The sequence below is a fragment of the Ptychodera flava genome, chromosome 19 (assembly GCF_041260155.1).
Source record: "Ptychodera flava strain L36383 chromosome 19, AS_Pfla_20210202, whole genome shotgun sequence".
Taxonomy (NCBI): domain Eukaryota; kingdom Metazoa; phylum Hemichordata; class Enteropneusta; family Ptychoderidae; genus Ptychodera; species Ptychodera flava.
Window position 1 is genome coordinate 3,594,715 of NC_091946.1, and position 23,000 is coordinate 3,617,714.

Below are 23,000 nucleotides of genomic sequence, written 5' to 3' on the forward strand. Positions count from 1 at the left end.
CAGTGTGTCAGAAGATTATCACTTCAATACAGTATCAGAGTATCAGCTGTCGATACAGATGGTACATTATCGTTGGTCCGACACCGCCTGTGTTAATGTCGAGTACGCACTCCATTTACTCTGACTACTCAAATTCCAGTGGCAGCTCACCATGGTTTGATTTGTAAATATCTCATCCACTCACTTATAGATTTTAGACTTTTTTTTTTTCATCTAAACCAGAATGCCATCTTCATGGAGCTAGTGCTCATCTGACTTCTACCCTGTCCACACTGTGCGGTTGGAATTTTGAATGTATTCTCTGTTATTGGCCAACAGATGAGATCTGTTTATGTTGGTGCCCTGGCTGGTGAAAGTGAGGAAATATTTGATGGACTTGTTTTATTATTTCCAGTATCCAATATTGCTATACGATGCTGGCCATTTTGAGGGAAAAAATATTATTTTAGTATTGCATTCACTGATTTACTTTAATCTCCAGTAACTTACTATATAAAGCTTTTTTCAGATGATGCTGCCTGGACATTTCTGCATATATCAATAGTTACTTTGGTACACTCCATTATGCAAACACTAAGTTCATTGTTAAGTCACTGACTGTCTGCATGCATTGAACTGGTATTTATAAGGTAAGTTCATCTTTTTATAGATTGTGATGTGCTTGATGTAGTATGTCAGAAATCACTGATACAGATGCTGTATCCTGGCAGTCATTCACAGATACTGTTACATCCATCAATAGGTAAGATCACATGTTAGCCTTGCTGTCATTGGATGTCACCAAATTACTTTGAGAGGGTTTCCTGAGTATGGCCATGTGGATCATTCTATGACAAGATGAAATTTGCTCAATTGGAACTCACAGCAGTGTTTTTCTTATATTAACTGAGATTTTCATTGATATTCTGTGTCATTTATTCTTTTTCCTTACATATACCAGGTGGCAATAGACACAGCACCAGGTGGCTCTCAGTTAAAAGATTTCAGAGATTTACCCGTTGTTCCACCTTCCAAGTCTTCCAAGGTTTGGACCTGAGCTCTCTGAAGATGGTGTAAGTGACTGTGACAGAGAGCAATGCAGCTGGTTTAAGAGCCATGGCTGTGTGTGTTTATCAGTTGAATCAGTCAGCGACTGCAGCCTCTGGGAAGTAACTACGTTTAGGATTGCAACAATGATCAAAAAACATTGATCAAAATCTGTGAGTTGGATTTCTCATTCATTTAGAAAATGAAAAAATTAGATTCCTCATCAAAGAAACCTTTTGTTTCAAACTTGACCTTTTCATAAAAGGTGATATTTAATATTCCAATGCTTCTATCTCACGTAACTGTCACAGTAAGTGATATTTCTGATTTGAGTGTGCAACTTACAGTGATGTACAGTAAACTTTCTTGTGAAATTTCAATGTGTCGTGACAAATACAAGCAAAAGAAATTGTGCATACTCGTTGAGAACACTTTGCATTTGCATTGTATTTTGATAAGTAATGAAAAACACATACAGCCATGCATGCTATTGAAGCATATCAATGGTGAGTAAATTTCTTGGGACATCTCTTTATAATTCTTCTTCACCAGTGACCATCAGGAAAGCAACGATGCAAAGAGTTGTCACTGAGATTACAGTGGTGATCCATATCCAGTAAGTAAATATGAATGGTCTATTGATGGTACTGTGATGCAACCAATGGTGGAACAACCAGATGGTAGGATTTTATATATGTTAATTGTTTTTCTCAAGTTTTGTTAGTGTGCTATGGAAAAGAACCAATTGCTTTGAGTTCATGCAGTGTGTGTTCATGTGAATGTGTACTGAAATACACCATTGTGAATTCACAAACACTGGTTGTATGATTTGGATGGGATTTCTTCTATTGCTGCTGTTGGCATACAACAAATAATTTCAAGCCAGAAATTAAATATTTTACATGAAATCTTATTAAAGCATCTGTTGAAATCTCTATATCATGTTACAATTGCAATTCTTCTGCCCCACAATGCAGAGTGTCATGTACAGCAAAAATACAGAGCAACTCAAAGTGTCCTGGCCAGGTTTCCATGACAACAATATGAGATTGCATTGTATGAAAGGATTACATGTCAAGATAGCTGATTCAAGATTTCAGTCATGTTTTGGCTGATGATACTGACTACACAATGTTTAACCTTGACCTCAAGGTGAGTGTCAAATGTCTTTTACATCCAGACATTCACGTATTGACACTGGTTTGGCCCACACACATAGTGACAGACACATTTACAGGGAATTGGCATGAACAGGTTAACATGTTGAGTATTTTTTACAGCATCAATTCATTTAATGTATTGCCATGTTTTCTTACATAAATAATGATTCATACACTTGTCCTCCTGTCCTTTGGTACATCAACAATACAAACTTTGAGTTACAAACAATTATAACAACTTGGATGGCAGAAATTGCACTTCCATCATCTGGTGTAGTTTCCTGAATCATTTGGTGGAATGAAATGTAAATGAAGCAGCTAACCTCTGAGTTTTGTCTTTTGTATTTCAGGTTGAAGTTCCAATACTATGTACCGGTACATCTGAGGTGACCAACAATGCTGACTTGTCAGTAACCACAGTATCACCACCACCAACAATGCTGACTTGTCAGTAACCACAGTATCACTACCAACAACAATGCTGACTTGTCAGTGACCACAGCATCACCACCACCAACAATGCTGACTTGTCAGTAACCACAGCATCACCACCACCAACAATGCTGACTTGTCAGTAACCACAGCATCACCACCACCAACAATGCTGACTTGTCAGTAACCACAGCATCACCACCACCAACAATGCTGACTTGTCAGTACCACAGCATCACCACCACCAACAATGCTGACTTGTCAGTGACCACAGCATCACCACCACCAACAATGCTGACTTGTCAGTGACCACAGCATCACCATCAACAATGCTGACTTGTCAGTAACCACAGCATCACCACCAACAACAATGCTGACTTGTGAGTAACCACAGCATCACCACCACCAACAATGCTGACTTGTCAGTAACCACAGTATCACCACCACCAACAATGCTGACTTGTCAGTGACCACAGCATCACCACCACCAACAATGCTGACTTGTCAGTAACCACAGTATCACCACCACCAACAATGCTGACTTGTCAGTAACCACAGCATCACCACCACCAACAATGCTGACTTGTCAGTAACCACAGCATCACCACACCAACAATGCTGACTTGTCAGTAAACCACAGCATCACCACCACCAACAATGCTGACTTGTAGTAACCACAGCATCACCACCACCAACAATGCTGACTTGTCAGAAGACCACAGCATCACCACCACCAACAATGCTGACTTGTCAGTGACCACAGCATCACCACCAACAATGCTGAGTTGTCAGTAACCACAGTATCACCACCACCAACAATGCTGACTTGTCAGTGACTACAGCATCACCACCACCAACAATGCTGACTTGTCAGTAACCACAGTATCACCACCATCAACAATGCTGACTTGTCAGTGACAACAGCATCACTTCCAATATTGGTAGATTTAATGGATCCTGTCTAAGTTGATGACAACTACAAAACTGATAGAATGTATCAGATGTCTATGTCTTCAATGCAAGGTATTGTTTGCGTTCAGAGTGCCATGAGGAAACTTTTTTAAAAAAATTTCATGAAGACAGTGGAAACCTTGATTACTCTCTAGTTGTACAAACGGAATATTAGTAATCTCTTACAAGTGAGGAAGACCTATTCAAGATGAAAGAAAAACATGTTGACACATACTCTTCATCCCCATTCCCTGTCAACAGGCCCACAATCAGCATCAATATCAATATGTATATAGCCAAACCATGATGCCGAATGGGATAAAGTAATTTAGAGATTGCCATTTTGTTTTTCCATGCCAGGTGTCTTTATTCACCTTCCGAACCCAGATGTTGAAGCATGTCCAACAAGACAGTTCTTGACTGGTGAGGAACCCTGTGATTCTGATTGGTCAACAGTTTTTGACAAGGGCATGTGGTTTACCCAATCAGAGCAAAGGATTCAATTTGCTACAGACAAGATAAAAGAGATTTCAACATATTGATGAGCTCCTTGTTAACATTGTAATTTCAAGAACTTTTCTTTGTGTCCAAGCAGTTTATTTTGAAATTTCTGATATGTTTTTGTAACAGAGAGAAATGAAAACAAGTCAATATTAATTGGTTGTTTGTTTGAACACAATGTGGTATCACAAATGATTTGCCAGGTTAAAACTAAAATTGAAAATGGTGACCTTTGACACTTATCTTATCACATCTTATTTGAACAATAGATATAAGTTTACCTCATGATGGATTGCCAATGAAAATAATCAACATGTCTGATATGAATTTACCCAATAACAAATATTAATTTAAAGTAGGCCAGTAAATAATTCATGAATTGTACCAGTTTCAACTATGAATTTTCTTTCTTCTGTCAAGAGATGACATGTGGATAAAACATGACAAGAAAATGAAATCCAACTTGGAAAAATAAAACTTTGATTTAATATTGAAGAGAATTCATGTACTTGTTGAAATTTTTCAACACAGGTTGAAATACTTGCTGCTGATAGTGATGTTCATGCAGTTACAAGTTTGGTGATGTGGAATGGTCTGGCTGTGTTGTTGTTGATTGTGAAGCTTTGCTTGGAGAGAAATAATGGCAAGACACTGTAATCATCAACAGAAGGTAATTGGAAATGTCAGCTACAGCAGCAACTGAAGTGAACTCCACAGAAACAGTAATACTCCTAGTACTACACATATGCACATTAAAATTGCCAGCATGTTTAATAGAATCACAGTATACAAAAACATGTTAACCCTTTGAGCACCAAAGTCGATTTTTGTCACCTTTTACAATAGATAGCAAAGTCAATTTTGTTTAGATTTTTGCAAAATTTTGATAAAAAAACTGTAGACAATGAAATGTGATATCAATTTGGTCCAAAATTATCAAAAATTACAGTAAAATTCATAAATGTTGGTAAAATGTTGCACTAAATTTTGGTTGGAAAAATAACAGCACTAAAAGGGTTAAACAGGAAGTTACATAGGTGGATTACTGATGATGCAGCTATTGGCATACCGGTACACTGGGAGGGAGTCTTTGAATTCTCATAGCATCGCTTTGACCATATGATAATTTTAATAATCATGATGGGCACTTTCATGACATATGCAAAGAGGGGTCAAATGGTCGTACAGGGAACACACTTTGAAATTTATGCATTCTCCTACAAAAAACAACAGTTTTTCAGTTTATTTTCAACTCAAGTTTAGTTGCTATATATTCACAAGCATCATATGCAAGATTTAATGACAATGAAAGCCTGAAGCAATGGCAATACTACGGGATTCTGGGACCAAACACAACACCTCCAACAAGTAGTGTGGTTTTTTTACATTTGCATAGATTTACTGTAATCCAGATTTTATAGGGGGAGTTCCTGTTTAAAGGCTTTTTAGAAACTTTTTCAATTTTAGATTCACTTTAGTTGAAAGCACGTTACCGTACTTGTCTTCACATAAACAAGTTTCACTTTTCTCTTGCAGATGTCGAAGTTGACCAAGAAATCAAGCACTTTTGGGTTGTACAGAGCAGACATGAAAATGACACGTTTGAACCCAAATTTGAGAGTGTTGACTGGTCTTTTGCTCCATCAATTGCTGCTTGGTATTCATACACTCTACAGGTTACCATAGAAACAGTTAGCTCCCAGGTAACGTTATGACCAGTAACACCTTTTAATGATTGATCCTGTTAAAATTGTAGAATACAGTTCATTACAAGGGTTTTTTTGCCAGTTTTTTTTTCATACTGTAAGTAGCACGTTAAAACATGTAAAATATTAGTGTGTATATCATCATCAGTGACAACAATGCGTACACAGAGCAATAGCCTAGTTTCCTTTATGTTTGTAATTGAAAGGGAAAAATTACTCCCTTTTGAGTTTTGTCATGAATTTTGCAGTTTTTGTGGTTTGACTTCTCAAAACATGTTGAAATATTGATTAACTGTGTGCACCCTCAACTCTGCATGTATATCCAGACAAGATTAAACATTCATTGAAACAATTTATAATCTGTACCAGTATATCCAGTACACAGTACAAAAACTCAAGTGTACAACTCAAACCATACATGACTGAACATACACTGTGACATAAAGTTGGTGTCATGTAAACTTTTAATGAATTCATAATTTGCAGTGCCTTTCATATGCATAAGGATAGCAGCTTTATAAGTATAGTTTTTGTACAATTCTGCTGTAAATTGATATGTGACTGTTAATTTTCAATCAATATATTATTCAGTAAGGCCAGAGAATGTCATCAAAAGGCATGTTACTGCAATAGCGATGACAATTCTGATGTTGTTATGTTTCTGTACAGGTTGCCTCCATCAGCTGATAGCTTCTGTTGCTATGGTGATCTGTTCCATGGTGGTGACAATGAAGTAGAGGCATTGCTTGTAAGAGTTGGTTTAGAGAGGGTGATAGATGATGTCCTTTCTCTCAGACAGGTAAGTTGACATTAGTGAAGCATAAATACCTAAGGAAGAAAACTTCTAGATAGATGGCTTTTATGAAGTTGGGCCACCCATAAAGTCTATGTTGATGTACAGTGGCACTTCAATGTAGGGTATATGAATGTCTATATTCATGCAAAACATTTCAGTTAAGGTAGTTCGTGCCTTGAAATTCAAAGACTTAAAATTTTACCCAAACTTTCATCAAAGAAACTTCAAACCATTCCCTTTCAATATCAAAAATCCAGGGGTCACCAGACAAAATTTGGTACCAGAGAAACAGATAAGCATATATTTACCTACACATTAAAAGTCAACATGGCCAGCATTCTTGTGTTAACTCTTTGGGTGAAAATAATGTTTTTGATTTTCACATAAATCAGCAAGTCAAAGCTTAAGTTACTACAGTAACTGTAGCTTCAAAATGAGCCTCCACTAATATTCCAGCCAGCCAATGTTGTAATGTAAAAGTTATATTACAGACTAGAATCCGAATGCCAGGTTGAAAGAAATCCAAGTTATAAGCTGCAGTATTCCATGGAAATTAATATGGATTTGTGATGACATTCCCCTATAACTCACTTTTTTGAAAAAGTGAGTTACGCCCCTCTTCAATGGGCCATCAAGTTGTGTATAAGGTGAATAAGTGAAATTATTCATAAAATATAGCACAACATTTTGGGTGTTAGATCAATAGGATATACCTAACTGTACAATGACTCAATGGTGGTATATATTCTAACTACATGAACACCCACAAACTGGTCAAGTATGGTGCAAAATATCATATCATGCAACTTCAATGGTTGCATGTTGTCTTTTTTTAACCAGACTTCAAATTTTTCCAAGGACTCCTTGTGTCTACAATATCAATCGTGTGATGTAGACATGTGCCCCATGACATTGTCGTTACCAAGTGACCGGCAAAGCAACATCGTCGTCTGCACAGTGCAGTGCACTAATGGCATGCACACATTGCCCATCAGCTGAAAATTGGAATATGCACATTAGAGCATCCGAATATCTGTCCCCGAGGTGCATTCTGCCTGAAGGGGTGTAAATATTCAAGATGGCAAATGATGTCAGCTTCCATTCTGAAACCCCCTGGTGAGGATGTTGTCATGACGGCATACCAAGATGGCTCATGGCAGTAAAACCATCACAGAGACTGTCACCACGATGATCACCAAAACTACACATGACTCAAGAGGGGCCAAAAATAGGACAATCTCTGAAAGGACTACAGAATAAGAACCTCCACCTAAGAAACCCAGTCAGCTCAAACAGGAGTTTGATGGTGAGTTAGGCAATCTTAATGGCTTGATGGTGAGTTAGGTAATCTTGTGGCTTAATGAAGGACACTCAACAAAAACAATTGCCTCCTCAAGCAGTTTCTCCTCAGACTTGTGATGTTGAAGAACAAATGGAAGTTCCTTTTTGAGGTTCGACGACAAAACTTGTATTGCAAAGAATGAATAGAAATTTTAACATGTTTTAGGTATTTCAAGATGTTATAGACAGTGAAAGAACATTACTTTCTGTTGACATGTAAAACAAAAACAGTGGAAAAACAGAAGTTACAGTGTCTGTTCCTTTAAGGACCAACCAGTGGTTTTTTAGCTCCGCTGTCAGTGACGCGGAGCTTATCAAATAGGTTGATTTTCCGTTGTGGTCGTCCGTCAACAATTGCCTTCTCCTCTGAAACCGCAAGAAGGATTGCTTTGAAATTTTATATGCAGTTCACTTGGTGTGACTTCACTTGACTTTGTTAAATCGTGGTGAAATTTGCATATTTGTACTTTGGGGCATTTTTTGGTGTTTTTGGTAAAAAAAATCTACAGCTTGTCCGATTGCTTTGAAATTTGATATGCAGTTCATTGAGGGTGACCTCAGTTAGATTTGTTCAAATCATGGTGAAATTTACATATTTGTATTTTTAAGGCAATTTTTGTCATTTTTGGTAAAAAAATCTTTAAATATCTTCTACTTCAAAACTACCAGTCAGATAGCTTTGATATTTGGTACATAGGTCCCTAGGGATGATCTATTTCAGATGTATTTTAAATTGTGCAGAAATATGCAAGTTTGCATTTTTAAGGCAATTTTTGCCATTTTTGGTCAAAAAATGTATTTCTCAAAAAGTGCTAGTCTGATAGCTTTGAAATTTGGTATACAGGTTTCTATAGATGAACTAAGTAATTTATATTGAATTTCTGATGAAATCTGTAAATCTGTATTTTTGGGGCAATTTTTGCCATTTTTGGTCAAAAAATGTGTATTTCCAAAACTACCCATCTGATAGCTTTGAAATTTGGTATACAGGTTCCTATAGATGAACTAAATGATATTTATTGAAATTATGATGAAATCTACAATTTTGTATATTTTGGGCAATTTTTGCCATTTTTGGTCAAAAAATGTGTTTCTCAAAAAGTACTGGTCTGATAGCTTTGAAATTTGGTATACAGGTTTCTACAGATGAACTTAGTAATATATTGAGTTTCTGATGATATCTGTAATTTTGTATTTTTGGGGCAATTTTTGCCATTTTTGGTCAAAAAATGTGTATTTCCAAAACTACTCATCTGATAGTTTTGAAATTTGGTATACAGGTTCTTACAGATGATCTTAATGATATTTTTTGACCATGATATTTTTTGCATAATGATGAAATCTACGATTTTGTATTTTTTGGGCAATTTTTTTCCATTTTTGGTCCAAAAATGTCTTTCTTAAATGTACTGGTCTGATAGCTTTGAAATTCGATATGCAGGTTCCTACAGATGAACTAAATGTGATATATATTGAAATTATGGTGAAATCTGCAATTTTGTATTTTGGGGGCAATTTTTGCCATTTTTGGTCAAATAATTTGTTTCTCAAAAACTGTAAGTTGATAGCTTTGATATTTGGTATACAAGTTCCAAGGGATTATTTAATATATGATATATTGAAATTATGGTGAAATCTGCAACTTTTATTTTGGGGGTAATTTTTGCCATTTTTGGTCAGAAAATTTCATTCCCAAAAAACTACTCGTCAGATTGCTTTTGCAGATGTTCTCAGGGATGATACAATATGATATATTCAAATTATGATGAAATCTTCAATTGTGTATTTTTGCAGCTATTTTAGCCACTTTTTGCTGGCCATTGAAATGAGCTATCAAAGATTTCCACCTCCTTCATCAACATTTGTCAAAAATAGTTATTGTCTACATAAACACAGCGGAGCTATATTAGTCGTTAGGTTGCTTGTTCATTATCTATGAAGTATTCTAACAAATCATACTTTATGTACATGTTCTTTATTTAGTATGAGTTAACCTGTTTATGTTGTTTATGGTGTTTGCTAGTTTTCAAAGTAGTTGCAAAGCACAGTGTGCAAGCAAATAGTACAAGTCTAACCAGTATAATTATTTTTGATTAATTTAATTTTTATATTCTATTTTAATTTCACAACCAGAGAATTTTCACTGTTGAGAGTTTCTCCAGTGTCAGTAACAGAAAGTAAATAGCTATCAAGGCATTGTTGACAATGAATTTCAAGCAGTGATATATTGCAGAATCATTAATTGAATCATGCTGTATATCTTAATGTATGTATTGCTTCACAGGAATCACTTCCACACTTCAATCATTGTGTTAGGAGATTCCTATGGCCCAACTGTTGATCTTCAAGACATGGACATGCTGGTAATGGAGGAAGGCAGAGAGATCAATGACATTGCCGACTCAGATGACAAGCCACAGTTATAACCAAGTGTCAGCAAGGGTAACTTTGATGACAAAGTCAATGTCAGTGTCAATGCTTAAGATCAAGAATCAATCAGCTGTATCAAGGAATGATATGACTGAAAACGGATTTTATTGTTGCGATGCCTCGTGTCACAATGAAAAAGGGGTGATGAAGAGAAACAAGGGGTTTCTTTGTAGTGATGCCTGGTGTTACTTGAAGAATTGCTAAATGTAATTGTGAAGGAATAAACAAAGTTTAGTGATATTATTTTGGTCTGTGTGTGTGACTGTTGAAAACAGCCAAGATTACTTTGGTGGATTTCAAACATTGATCAAATCTTTTCATGTTTGTCAGAAAGTGTTTGAAATATTTGGAACAGGGTATCAGTTTAGTGCTGATGTGTTTCATTTTGCAGAGAATGTTTTGATTATGACATGAGATAGAAAAATATATGTCACTCTGATGGACAGAACTAATATTGATGACTCATTTCCTAGTAGATCATGTGACCATCATGTGACCTTGATGGGGTAGAAGTGTATAGGTTTACTTCACCAGTAGATATCCTAATCAGGGTATGTATTAACCATTTCACAGCTAGACTTTGGTACATCTAAAAAAATTTCAGTTGGGTACTTGAATGTTATTTTCTAAAATCCTCTATTCCCCCTCCCCCAGAAATCAAATGGTTCAGGGTATCAATCCTTACTCTACAAGGACTTTGGTACATCTGCAATAAGTTTTTAATTGGGTATGTGAACCTTTATGCATGGAAAAAGGGCAAAGGTGCCAGAGATGTGAGAAGTGAGAGAGGTCAAGTGCAGTCATGGTGACCTTTAAAGTTTTTAATACTGTTATCTCAACAAAAATGCTGGAAAGGAGATTGTTCCTTGTACATGCTGTGAACTTTTTTGTTTTCTGTATTTCTCATGAAATATTGTCTTTGGAAAAGAAGTTTTTCTCACAAGATTAGCTGTAACACAAGTTAAGGACAGGGTAGTATCTATGGACAACAGAGCATCAGCCATTTGCATGTAGAAATGCAACAAAAAATGTCCTAAGGCTTGTTATATTGTCATTTTCTTGAAACTTTCTGAAAAAAATTGGAATGAGAAGGCATGTTGAGAAATATATTCAAAAAGTGGTGTCACTGTGCTGGATTTCAAAGCACAGTGGCAAGAATATTTTTTTCCATACAAATCCTGCAAAGTAACACTGACTGAGCAGCTTTTCTATTGCTTTTGATAGATACACCATTCTCTTATCTTCATACAAACACTGACTGAACAGCTTTTCTATTGCTTTTGATAGATACACCATTCTCTTACCTTCACTGTGAGGTCAGCATCTAATACAGTTTTATACAATCATGAAAATAAAAGAAATATTCAAAATAATTTAAATTATAGGATAATCTACTTCACTAAAGAATGTTTTAGCAACAAATCACTTCAAAATCATTTTATTTTTTGACTGATGGATAAAAAAACTATTATTTATGTACATTTATTAGTATTTCACAATATAAATACAGAATTAAAATACATTTAATGTAGATTACTGTATTTACATTATGTATTACATATCTACATTTTCATATTATGTTTAAATATTAACAAATCTATTATAGTGGTTTGTATTATTTTGTTACATATCAAACCATGAAATTAATATTTATGGTGATTTATGTTTTGGATCAAGATCATATTTTTAATAAAATCATGTAACCTGATCGTGTTTTCAGTAAGTCCTTTGTTGTTTTGAATATTGATAACACAACATCAATATTCATCATGTGATTCGATTTGAATCTACCATGATCTTTGACACATTGCTTTTGAAGCGGCTGAAAAAGACACACAAGAAAATTAACACAATGTAATTTGATTACAGCAAATAAAAAATTGTAACAAAATTTATTTCAGAAAAGCTAAGAGGTCATGTCCTAAAATTTCCTATTCAAATACAATGTGTGTATTTTTCATGAAAACCTTAAAACCTAAGCGGGTGGGGACGCAAAACAAAGAATTTAATGACTTTTGCCTTATCCCAAAATAGTTCCAATCGTGTTCTTCATAACTATTATTTTTGTATGTATGTATGTATGTATGCTTGGTTGTTTTTGTATGTTTTCTATTGTTCAGTTCAAGGACACTGTATTAAAGACAATTCGTTGCCCTCCGATAGCAATGGTTTACACTCCATGCCACCGTGACGAAAACGCAACCTCAAAGACCCTTTGGTTGTATACTGCCCTCTACGACGTAAACCGTGTAATAGAAGTCCATGGGCCACCACAGCTCCCACCTCCTTAGGTACTTTCTGTCACCGTGTTTTTCAGTTAGCTAAGACATCATTCAGCTAACATAATCTGCTTGTTTGCCATTAATTTGGTGGTATGTATGAGCGTCAGACCAGTTGCCGTGGCAATGCAATAGCAAAAAACTGAAATTTCAGAAACTCCATATATTTGTAACTAAATATTAAAAAACTCTATGTAAGTGTCCAGGTATTTGAAGTTGGCCAGTTGATTGCGTTCGCAATGTAGGTCATCTAAGGTTATGGTCATGCCTAATGCCTAATTATAGTCGTTGCCAAGGCGACGCCCTTTTGCAAAACATCTTTGTAGGAAAAGGAAGAGGTCATGTTTGGAACAAAACTGCACAAAACACAATCTAAGTATTTAGGTATATAAGCTTATATTTGACGCTGATAAGCCATCTTGCCATGCTGGAGCAATAATGTTTTGATGTCAAAATGCAATTTAAACTACATAAATTGATATTTAAAGCCAGTCTGCATTTAAAGTAGTGCAGCACTCTTTACATAGCATGTTTTTCAAACTTACATTACGCTTTGAAGCTGGCCAGGAAACCCCCACACATCATATATTGTCAGAAAGCTGAGTATCTGACCTTATCATTGCATGCAGTTGCAAGCTTAATCTCCTGAATTAGATTTTTGTCTCATAACTTTATGACATGTTTCTTTCGAAAGATGAATCTAGGCTCTTTTTCATAGAAATCCTCAGTTTCTTTCCGGAGATATTATTTCTACCAAAGTGTGATTTATCTTTCTCCTGTAACAGTAGACTTGGTTCAAGTCTATGATTTAATAATGTTTTAGTGGAGTGAACGCGACGATTAGTGTTTTATTTTCATGTGAAACGCATGAGTGGAGTGGACGCGCGCGATGAGTGGGGTGAACGCTACACAGGGGAGTTTCACCCGGAATGAATCCGGCAGAAACTAAATCCCTACTGCGCAGTCTCAAGTTAACGCGTTCAATCGCTGGGAAAACCTGGCCAGGGCTGCCAAATTCGGAATAGATTTGTACGAAATAGGAGAGACACAAGAGAAACTATTATAAATGATTTTCTTTTCAAAAAAAATCACCGACTTGAACCAAGTCTACTGTAACAGCAGAAAGGTTACCTAACTAAAGTCCTTTTCAGATGTAACACTTGTGCTTGTTTACTGACAACCAGTTTTCTTATCGGATCATCATACTCAATAGTAGTTCCTAACAGCTAGTTTTCCAAGAATGCGCAGAGGAATCCGCTACCTTGGTACTTTACAGATTCAAGTCATGTTTTGACGTCTAAATCGTTGTCATAAAACACCAAAGTACTCTGCTGAATGAAATAAATCCCGATTGTGTAGTAGCAGTGTCTGTTGCTTCGACTGTTTAAAGGGACGAAGTCGGCAATTTCTAATGATTTTTTTTTATTCGAGATACTACTAATATTGTTTGACATGTTGAATGAATTGGTGACCATGCATATATTTGAAACCGGTTTTAGAAAAATTAAATAAAAACCATGGCGAAATTAAAATGAATTAATGGTCATGACCATTAATTCATTTTCGCGATGGTTCCATGTATCGTGTCTAAAACCGGGTTCAAATATATGCATGGTCACCAATTCATTCAGTATCTTTCAACATGTCAAACAATATTAGTAGTATCTCATATCAAACAAAATTCATGAAAAATGGCCGACTTTGTCCCTTTAAGAAATTATAGTACATGCGCTGCCAAAATGACTGAGTAGCGGATGAGTTATTTATGCCCCCATCCCTGCTCCACTCTTATTGGAGGAGTATTCACACTTGCAATATTGACATCCCCTTTTTAATCTCACGTACTCAAGATAAATGTTTGTGTTTTTGCTTTTGCCTCTAGAACGATCTTTGCTCGACATCGACACTTTGACCAATATTGTGTAGAAGTGGATGAGGAGCATAAAGTCGGCGTCATACCCATGATCCCAGAATCATCTTCTGGTGACTTTTCTAGTCGGCACTAAAACTTTGTTAAAATGACGCCACTCAGCGTCAAATCCAAATTGCTGAAGTAACTGGACCTGATGGGATAATAAGGTGAAATTCGTCGCCAACATCGGTATCCAAAAAGAGCGTGCATACTCACATTTTTTGTACATTGTAACGGTTGGTTCCCGAGTCACTTTTATCAGGAAAATATCTCGCAAAGTTAGACTCATTTTTACACAGTGCTTGTGATTTGCAATCCATGATCTGATGGCCGTGTTTGTTGGCGTCATGGTAACTCTACACCATTCAAACCTATGGCTGAAATGATGTGTTGTAACGACATTGCCGTAAACGGACATTAAATGTCGGAAGTTGAAAAGACATAAACCACACTTAAACTCCGGAGGTTTTAACAGAAATATCAAATGTGCTGATTTACTATCTACCCAAATGGACAACAACATGGCCAAGGTCATTACATAGAATTTGTTACATTTTCTACATCTTTCCTTTGAATCAAAAATAGAAAAGTACCAAACAATGAAGAGCTTGTGCAACTGAGCCCTGATTGTAGAGATTAGTTCAATGATAACTTTCACAAGGACAGTTCAATCTATTGTTTTTACACACAAGTATTGCACAGTATTGTACTCACCTTTTTGTATAACAAAAACATATTTCATCAAAATGTTAATTTCTTACAAAATTAACCTTATGATCAGTACTTTGTGACTAAACTTATCCCAAACGTGCAGGTAGAATCGGCGCTTTCGAACAATGAAATATAGGTAACTTGAACATGACTTTTAGTAATCTCTGTGTAATATTTTCATATAATTTCTTACCAAAAATGAACGAAAATGACATTAAGTGAACCGATGACAAGTTTGGACAAAGCAAAGGCCTGTGCTAGGGGAACTATTTTCAGAACATTGACAACGTATGCTGACATATTTGTGATCGATAGGAGGCGCCCTTTTAACAAACTTGTGAAGACAAGATCTGAACATTTCTGTGGGCACTAAATGATTAAATTTTCTTATTCTGCGGATATATGCATAGACAAATCAAATAGACTTTTCTGGGGTGTCGTGTTCTATAGAAGACGCATGTAGGAGCCAGTACTCCATATCATTCGGGTTGGAAACCATTGCAGTATGTGTCTGAGGGAATGTTAATTTTCAGGGGAAATTTGTTCATAGGGTAGGGGAAAATCGACAGGTTTTTTTCATCTCAGGGTAGGGTAGCTTCATGTCTGCAGGGGAAATGGAATGACAAAATTTTGAGGGGAATTGTTTGCAGGGCATTGGAAAGCGGCAAGTTTTTTTTCGCCGCAGGGCAGGGAGCTTCAGAAATTGACAGTAGGGAGGGGAAACAGGCAACAATAAGTGGGGAGAGGGTAAAAATGAAGTTTGAGTGCGGGAGGGCAAGTCGAAAAATTTTCAGTGGGAGAGAAAATTATGAACAGCTAATTAATTACCCTCATGACTTAAAATTAGTCAGTTAACATTACTTGTCATGTACAACATATCTTGTCATAGTAAAGACCCCTAAGTGCATTGTTCGTTGGCTGCACCTGACAATTCCACTCTGTCGAAAATGTTTGATTTATGACCCGGGTCTATGGGTCTAATTTTGACCAGAAATACCAAAAAATTGGTCAATTTTGGAGTCTACATGGATAAACATATTCAACTTCGGCGCACATCGCGTATAACTAATAGGGAGTACCCCGACTTTCCTCCCCACTTTGCGACTTGTGCCCAGTATGAACTATACGTAATCATATATTCGCAAGCTAAGCATGCAGTTTCTTTTCGGGCGATAGGACCCTGCCTAAACACTGACAGTAGTGTTGTCCGTATTGATAGTCTGAATAGGATACAATGATTTTGTTTAAACAAGGTTATTCAAAATAAACATAAGTCTATACGAACTTTGTTGATGTCGACAGATAGCTATGTACGAAATCAATATTGATAACAGAATGCCGTCGAGACTGAAATACCAATGATAGAACGTATTGATTGCTAAGGTAACGGACAGATTTTAGAGGGGGAGGATTCTTCATTTTGCTGGCGATTATTTCCTATGGCACCCAATCAAATGAGCGACGTGTATGGTAACGTTTCACCACAGACGCACGACTTAACACGTGACATGCACGTGACCTTCATTTTAACGACCGTTCAGTTGTACAACACACCGTGGAGATAGAAGCGTTTTGAGTACACTTGAAAAATAAAGAAAATATGGTGTTAACAGAAAAATCGCTACTTTAACTTGTTTCCACAGAACACAAACATTGGTGACTATTTTGGCATCTGCCGTTTTTGTCCAAATTATCCACGATGATCCCTAAATTCAGATTCAAAAAAGCCTGTTCACATGAGAACAGGTTTAAGACGCTCACTTTGAGGTGTGTACTTCCTAAGTTGTCTTCTGCTTTATGTCGTGATCATCTACCAAATGCGTGTTGTTCATTTTGTTCAATACTGTCTGGATTTTTTGCCGTACATTGTCTTTATAAGATTATAATGCAGTCATCATTTGATATTTTAATTATCAGTTAGTGTGATCATGTGAGTTTCCATCGCAATTTGTCGTTGACAACGTGCTGTGACGTAATTTCCCTAACTTCCCAACCTCCCAACTGATGTGTGTACCGTACTCTTTTCCGATGCAGCCAGTACTTTTCAACGTTTTACCTGTAACCGAAACGAACCATTTAATAAATGTCTTCTTAGATGACAGTCTCTTCAATCTTGGATATATCGTTTCGTTGTAATTGGATACAGCACGTTATGAAACTATACCGCACTTCGGCGTTTGGCTCGACAGCTGCAAATGAAAACTTTGGATGTGTACATCCAATTTTTAATCTTTTACTTACACACATACACACACACATGTACATATAAACGTATATCTATATAAACATATATCTATAAATCTATACACACACACACACACACACACACACACACACACACACACATACATACATACACACACACACACACACACACACACACACACATATATATATATATATATATATATATATATATATATATATATATATATATATATATATATATATATATATATATATATATAACATTTATTATTGTTGAGGAACCGTCTCCAAAGCATGATGGGCTGCGGTTTAAAGAAGGTAGTAGGAACTTCCTACCTCTTTTTGACTCCGGGGTGAGTAAAAGTAAGGAAAGCATTGAATGCGAGGGCAACAAGCGGCGAAATGAGTGGCTAGAAAAGCATTCTTTACTTGTAGTTTCTGAAAAACAATCTATCATTAACTGATATCACCGTTCAAATGCACAGTCCTCGCTAGAGCAGTAACAATGCATTTTTTTCATGCGGCTTTGTATCTGCTATAAATTGGGGCAAAGAGGTGATAAGAGTCCTCTCCCTCGGACATAAGGCAAACTTCACAATATTATGTAAATGTATTCCATTTTATTGTGCTTTTTAATGAAGTATTTTCAAGCATCAGAGAAGATAATGTACATCTGCAAATGAAGGACGTGTGCTTGCTCCACAACTGTCTTCATATTTAGCGTTGGCAGCGCACGGTGGTATTAAGCTGGACGCTCACGCTCGGCATTGGCTCGGCAAAACTTTAGATAGTTATCATAATGAGCTATTGAATGCCTGTTATTTTAACATGATCATTCACCAGTTTTAAAATGGCAGCTATGTACACTTGGCATTTCTGTCTTTACCCAGTGTGTTTAATCTAATGGCTGATATTTACAAGGGACAAGCATAGTGGCTGTATTGCAATGATGTACGCCCTCTACGTGCACTCTCGAAAAAATTACCATTACGTTTATCAACTGCTGCTTCCATAAAGCACTATTTGTACACAGTATTGCCACTGAGTTTACAGCTCCTGCTTTGAAAACATTAAGTAAAAGCAGGGTAAAGATTAAATAGCTTTTACTTCCTCACTAATTTTTAAACAGAAACTTGTCAAAAGAGACTTATCCAAGAGCCTGTTCATATAAAAATTGTGTTCCATGTTTGTGTAAAGCTATGATGAAATCTATTGTGTTCGATACTGTTGACAAACAATTGTATCAATCTTTTGAAAATCATTCAAAAAAAGCTTAATATGCGGTATTTTATTGAAACCAAATTGGGCATTTGACTATGTATCGGGTTTCATACAAAATGTACAACTACATTGTCAAAATAAGAAGACAACTCATGTATTCTCTTGCCATAGAAAATCAAACCAGAAATACAAAACATCAACCTGCAAAAGTTACTTTCAATTTCAATATCTGTCCTCTTACATGTTAATATTTCATTCGTCCCTTTCATGTAAAAGTATATATTTATAGATCTTCATTTTATTGAGTTACCATGGATACTGCATCTCATCTCATCTTTCTAAAGAGAAGACAAGTCATTGTCAATGACATAGTTTCTGCCAAATAGATGTATTTGTTAAAGGCCTGTGTTGGCACCAGATTGTCTCATCAGAAAATTTACCCTCCAGATTACAATTTCAATGGAAAACAAAAGGCTACCACACCTCCATAATCCTCTTACAGACTTGAACAAAGGCGATCCCAGGGATTGCGAACAGTGTCTTTAATTTGTAAAATTCAGAGTATACGATATGACATCAAATCAATTCCAGCAATCGTTACCATTCAAGACAAGTAAATCATGAGGTCTAAGAAAGAACAAGCTGAATAACAACAACAAAAACACTTACAAAATCAACTGTCAGGGTGTGTCTTAGTAATGGCTATGGTCATTAAAAGTCACAAGAAAATGGCTGCCTCACGAGGTGCATTTGTACACTATAGTGTTTTATCCTTGCACCGATTTTGAAAAGAATTGGGCCAGGAATGACTGAGATATCTAGGTGCACAGAGGGATGGACAGACAGACAGATGGACAGAGCCCAATCTTAACATTCCGCAAGACTTCATCCACAGGGACTAAAATGATACAAACATAACTAATAATTACTTACGGTTTGCTTCACTTTTATAATACATAAATGTACCGGTATCTTCAAACAGACAAGACAGAATAAATACACAATTGTTACTCAAACAAATGAAAACAAGTCATCGTTGATGACACAGTCCCCACTTGTTAATGGGTACTTTAATTACAAGTCCTCAGAGAGGATAGAGTCCTCTTCATTAATTAGGTCTGTGATACAAATACTGCAATACAGATGGCACTCAATGGCCAAGAATGAGTTCCATGGTAGTAAAAACATAAAACCAATGTAGGCCACCATCCTAATTACAAAAGGTCGTTAAATGAGTCAATTAGTAATTAATCGACAGGATGTTGCCCAACATTTTTGCATACTATCCTAACACTGACAGATTATCACTTGTACCATATTTCATAAAGTTTGATGCAGTATTTGCAACACTATGAGATCAACATCTGTACCAAGTTTCATCAAATTTGACGCAGTATTTGTGGATATATCACTCTAATTAGGAAAGTTCATTACATAAGCAATTACAAATTAATTAACATGATACTAATAAATGTCTTTTTCACTGTTAAAGCAATGTGAGCTTAACATCTGTACCAAGTTTCATGAAATTTGATGCAGTATTTCTTGACATATCAGCCTAATTATGAAACTTAAGTAATTGACGTGATACTGCTACATGCCGTGAAACAAATTGATGTGCATATGTATGAAATAGGTCAATGTCCTTGTACCAACTTTGAATGATACTGGTTGAAATGTGTCTGAGTTATGGCTCTGTACATGAAAATATCGTAACAAAATGGCCGCTACGCAGCCATATTTAATCTTACTGTCTAAAAATATCAACATGCATATGTATGACATAAGTCATTGTCCATGTACCAACTTTGAAAAAAATCGGTTGAGACTTGCCAGAGTTATGGCTCTTGACATGAAAAAATCATAACAAAATGGCCGCCATGCAGCCATATTCAATCTTATCGTAAAACAAATCAATGTGCATATGCATGACATAGGTCAATGTCCTTGTACCAACTTTGAATAAAATCGGTTGAGATGTGCCTGAGTTATGGCTAAGGACATGAAAAAATCGTAACAAAATAGCCGCACGGCGGCCATATTGGATCATATCACAAAACAAATCAATGTGCATATGTATGACATAGGTCAATGTCTTTGTACCAAATTTGAATAAAATCGGTTGAGACAGGCCCGACTTATGGCTAAGGACATGAAAAATTGTAACAAAATGGCTGCCATGCGGCCATTTTGGATCATATCATGAAACAAATTGACCTCCATATGTATGACATGGGTTAATATCCTTGTACCAACTTTGAATAAAATCGGTTGAGATATTGCCTGAGTTATGGCTCTGTACATGAAAAATACGTAACAAAATGGCCGCATGGCGGCCATATTGGATTGTACCACAAAATGAATCAATGTGCATATGTATGACATAGGTCAATGTCTTTGTACCAACTTTGAATAAAATCGGTTGAGACATGCCTGACTTATGGCTAAGGACATGAAAAAATTGTAACAAAATGGCCGCCATGCAGCCATATTGGATCATGTCTCGAAACAAATTGACGTGCATATGTATGACATAGGTCAATGTCCTTGTACCAACTTTCAATAAAATCGGTTGAAACATGTCCGAGTTATGGCTCTGTACATGAAAAAATCGTAATAAAATGGCCGCACGGTGGCCATATTGGATCGTATCATAAAACAAATCGACGTGCATATCATGTATGACATATGAAGTAATCCTTGTACCAAGTTTGAATGAAATCGCTCCAGGCATCTCTGAGATATCTGCGTGAACGGACGGACAGATGGACGAACGGACGGACATGACCAAACCTACCAGTCCCCCCGGACAGTGTCCGTGGGGACTAACAAACCAAAGAGAATTGACTCTGAAAATATGTACAATTGTGTGCTAGTACAGGTAGTCCATTACCGAGTAAGAATAGAGTTATGACAATGAATGATATGGCCAAACTCTAGATGGTTTTCTGACTTTGATTTCAAACAATTGTCGCTTTCCGTGACATTCAAATCTGCACTGTGCATAAATGACTTTATCTCACCGAGGCAAACTTTCAAAAATGTCACTGTATCAATGACCTTTTCAACAAAGTCTAAAGTGATTTTTGCAGGTTTTTTGGACTTTTTTGCTGGTTTTTTGGACTTTGCCGCGGAGGGTACACCATCTCCTACATAGTCTGATTAAGCCTACTACCAGTATAGCCAGTGTCTACAAATTCTGATATCAATTTGTCAAAATAAATTTTTTTAAGTGAGACCAATTTTATATCAATTTCATGCCAAAATGCTAATTGTGGATTTTTGAATTGCACTTTTCAGTTGCAGTCATGTGGTCTTTCACAAATATGAACATTTGCCAATGATAAATATACTGTCATACTCGGGGTACCAGCAGATTGCACTGCCTAGCACAGAGGCTAATACTAAATAATACCCATATCAAGCTGACTGTATGCATCATTGAAAAAATGTCAATTAAATGCCAAACAATATAAACTTTGGAACGAACTGCAGCTTGACCTCAGCCAAACGAAAAATGTACAAGTTTCAGACAGACTTTTCAAGTCTCCGCCTTGATGAGAATGTTGAATGCCATGATATTTATTGTGCCTAGATATTTATTGTGCCTATGTGCTGTGCAAATATTAAAACATGCAGTGGCGCCATTACTCATGCATTAATCCATAACATTCAACATCCGTACCAAGTTCAAAGTCTATGAAGTCTCTGAAAAATGATTTGTTTTTTTTGGTGGTCTCTTTTGGGGCCTGAACGTATTAAATGGCAACTAAGTTATACAGAAGTCCAAACGAAATACACTGAGCCATCTACAAAAGAAAAAAAACCCTCAGTTTTTAGAGGGAAAAAAAACAATATTCTGCAGGTAGCTCCGGAACACAAAATAACATAGTTTAGTTTTATGTGTTCCATTTTCAGTAGTTTTGGGGTCCCTGACGTTTAGAAATAATTTACCTCGTCATGGCCGAAAATTCTACAGAAGAAGAAATCCCTAGAGTAGGGAAAGAGATGGGCATTGTGCCTTTATTTAATACGGGAACTGTGCCTTTATTTAATATACATATTTAATTTACAAATAAATTGTCATACAAATCAACAAATTCAAAATAATTTTTCAAATATCATCTTCCGTGGTGCCACTTGATTCTTCTTCTTCTTCTTCTTCTTCGGTGAACCGTACGACTTCTATCCTGCAGAGAGAACAAAACAAGATAATCCCAACCCCAAACCCACCCCTCATCCAATTACCCAAACACAATCAATCCCCTGATGTTTGTGAGACTTTCTGTAAGTATGACGCAATAAATGAAAAGTCAGTTTAAGATG

The 23,000-nt window shown here is 36.3% G+C and overlaps 2 long non-coding RNA genes across 2 annotated transcripts in view; one reads left to right on the plus strand and one right to left on the minus strand.

Moving 5' to 3' along the window:
- LOC139118413 (uncharacterized) overlaps positions 1-23,000 on the minus strand; it is a 130,488-nt gene that overhangs the window by 89,523 nt on the left and 17,965 nt on the right. The window lies entirely within an intron of this gene.
- LOC139118205 (uncharacterized) lies at positions 4,543-6,553 on the plus strand. Its single transcript, XR_011548631.1, has 3 exons — positions 4,543-4,740; positions 5,607-5,773; positions 6,460-6,553. It is a non-coding gene; the product is annotated as an uncharacterized lncRNA (long non-coding RNA).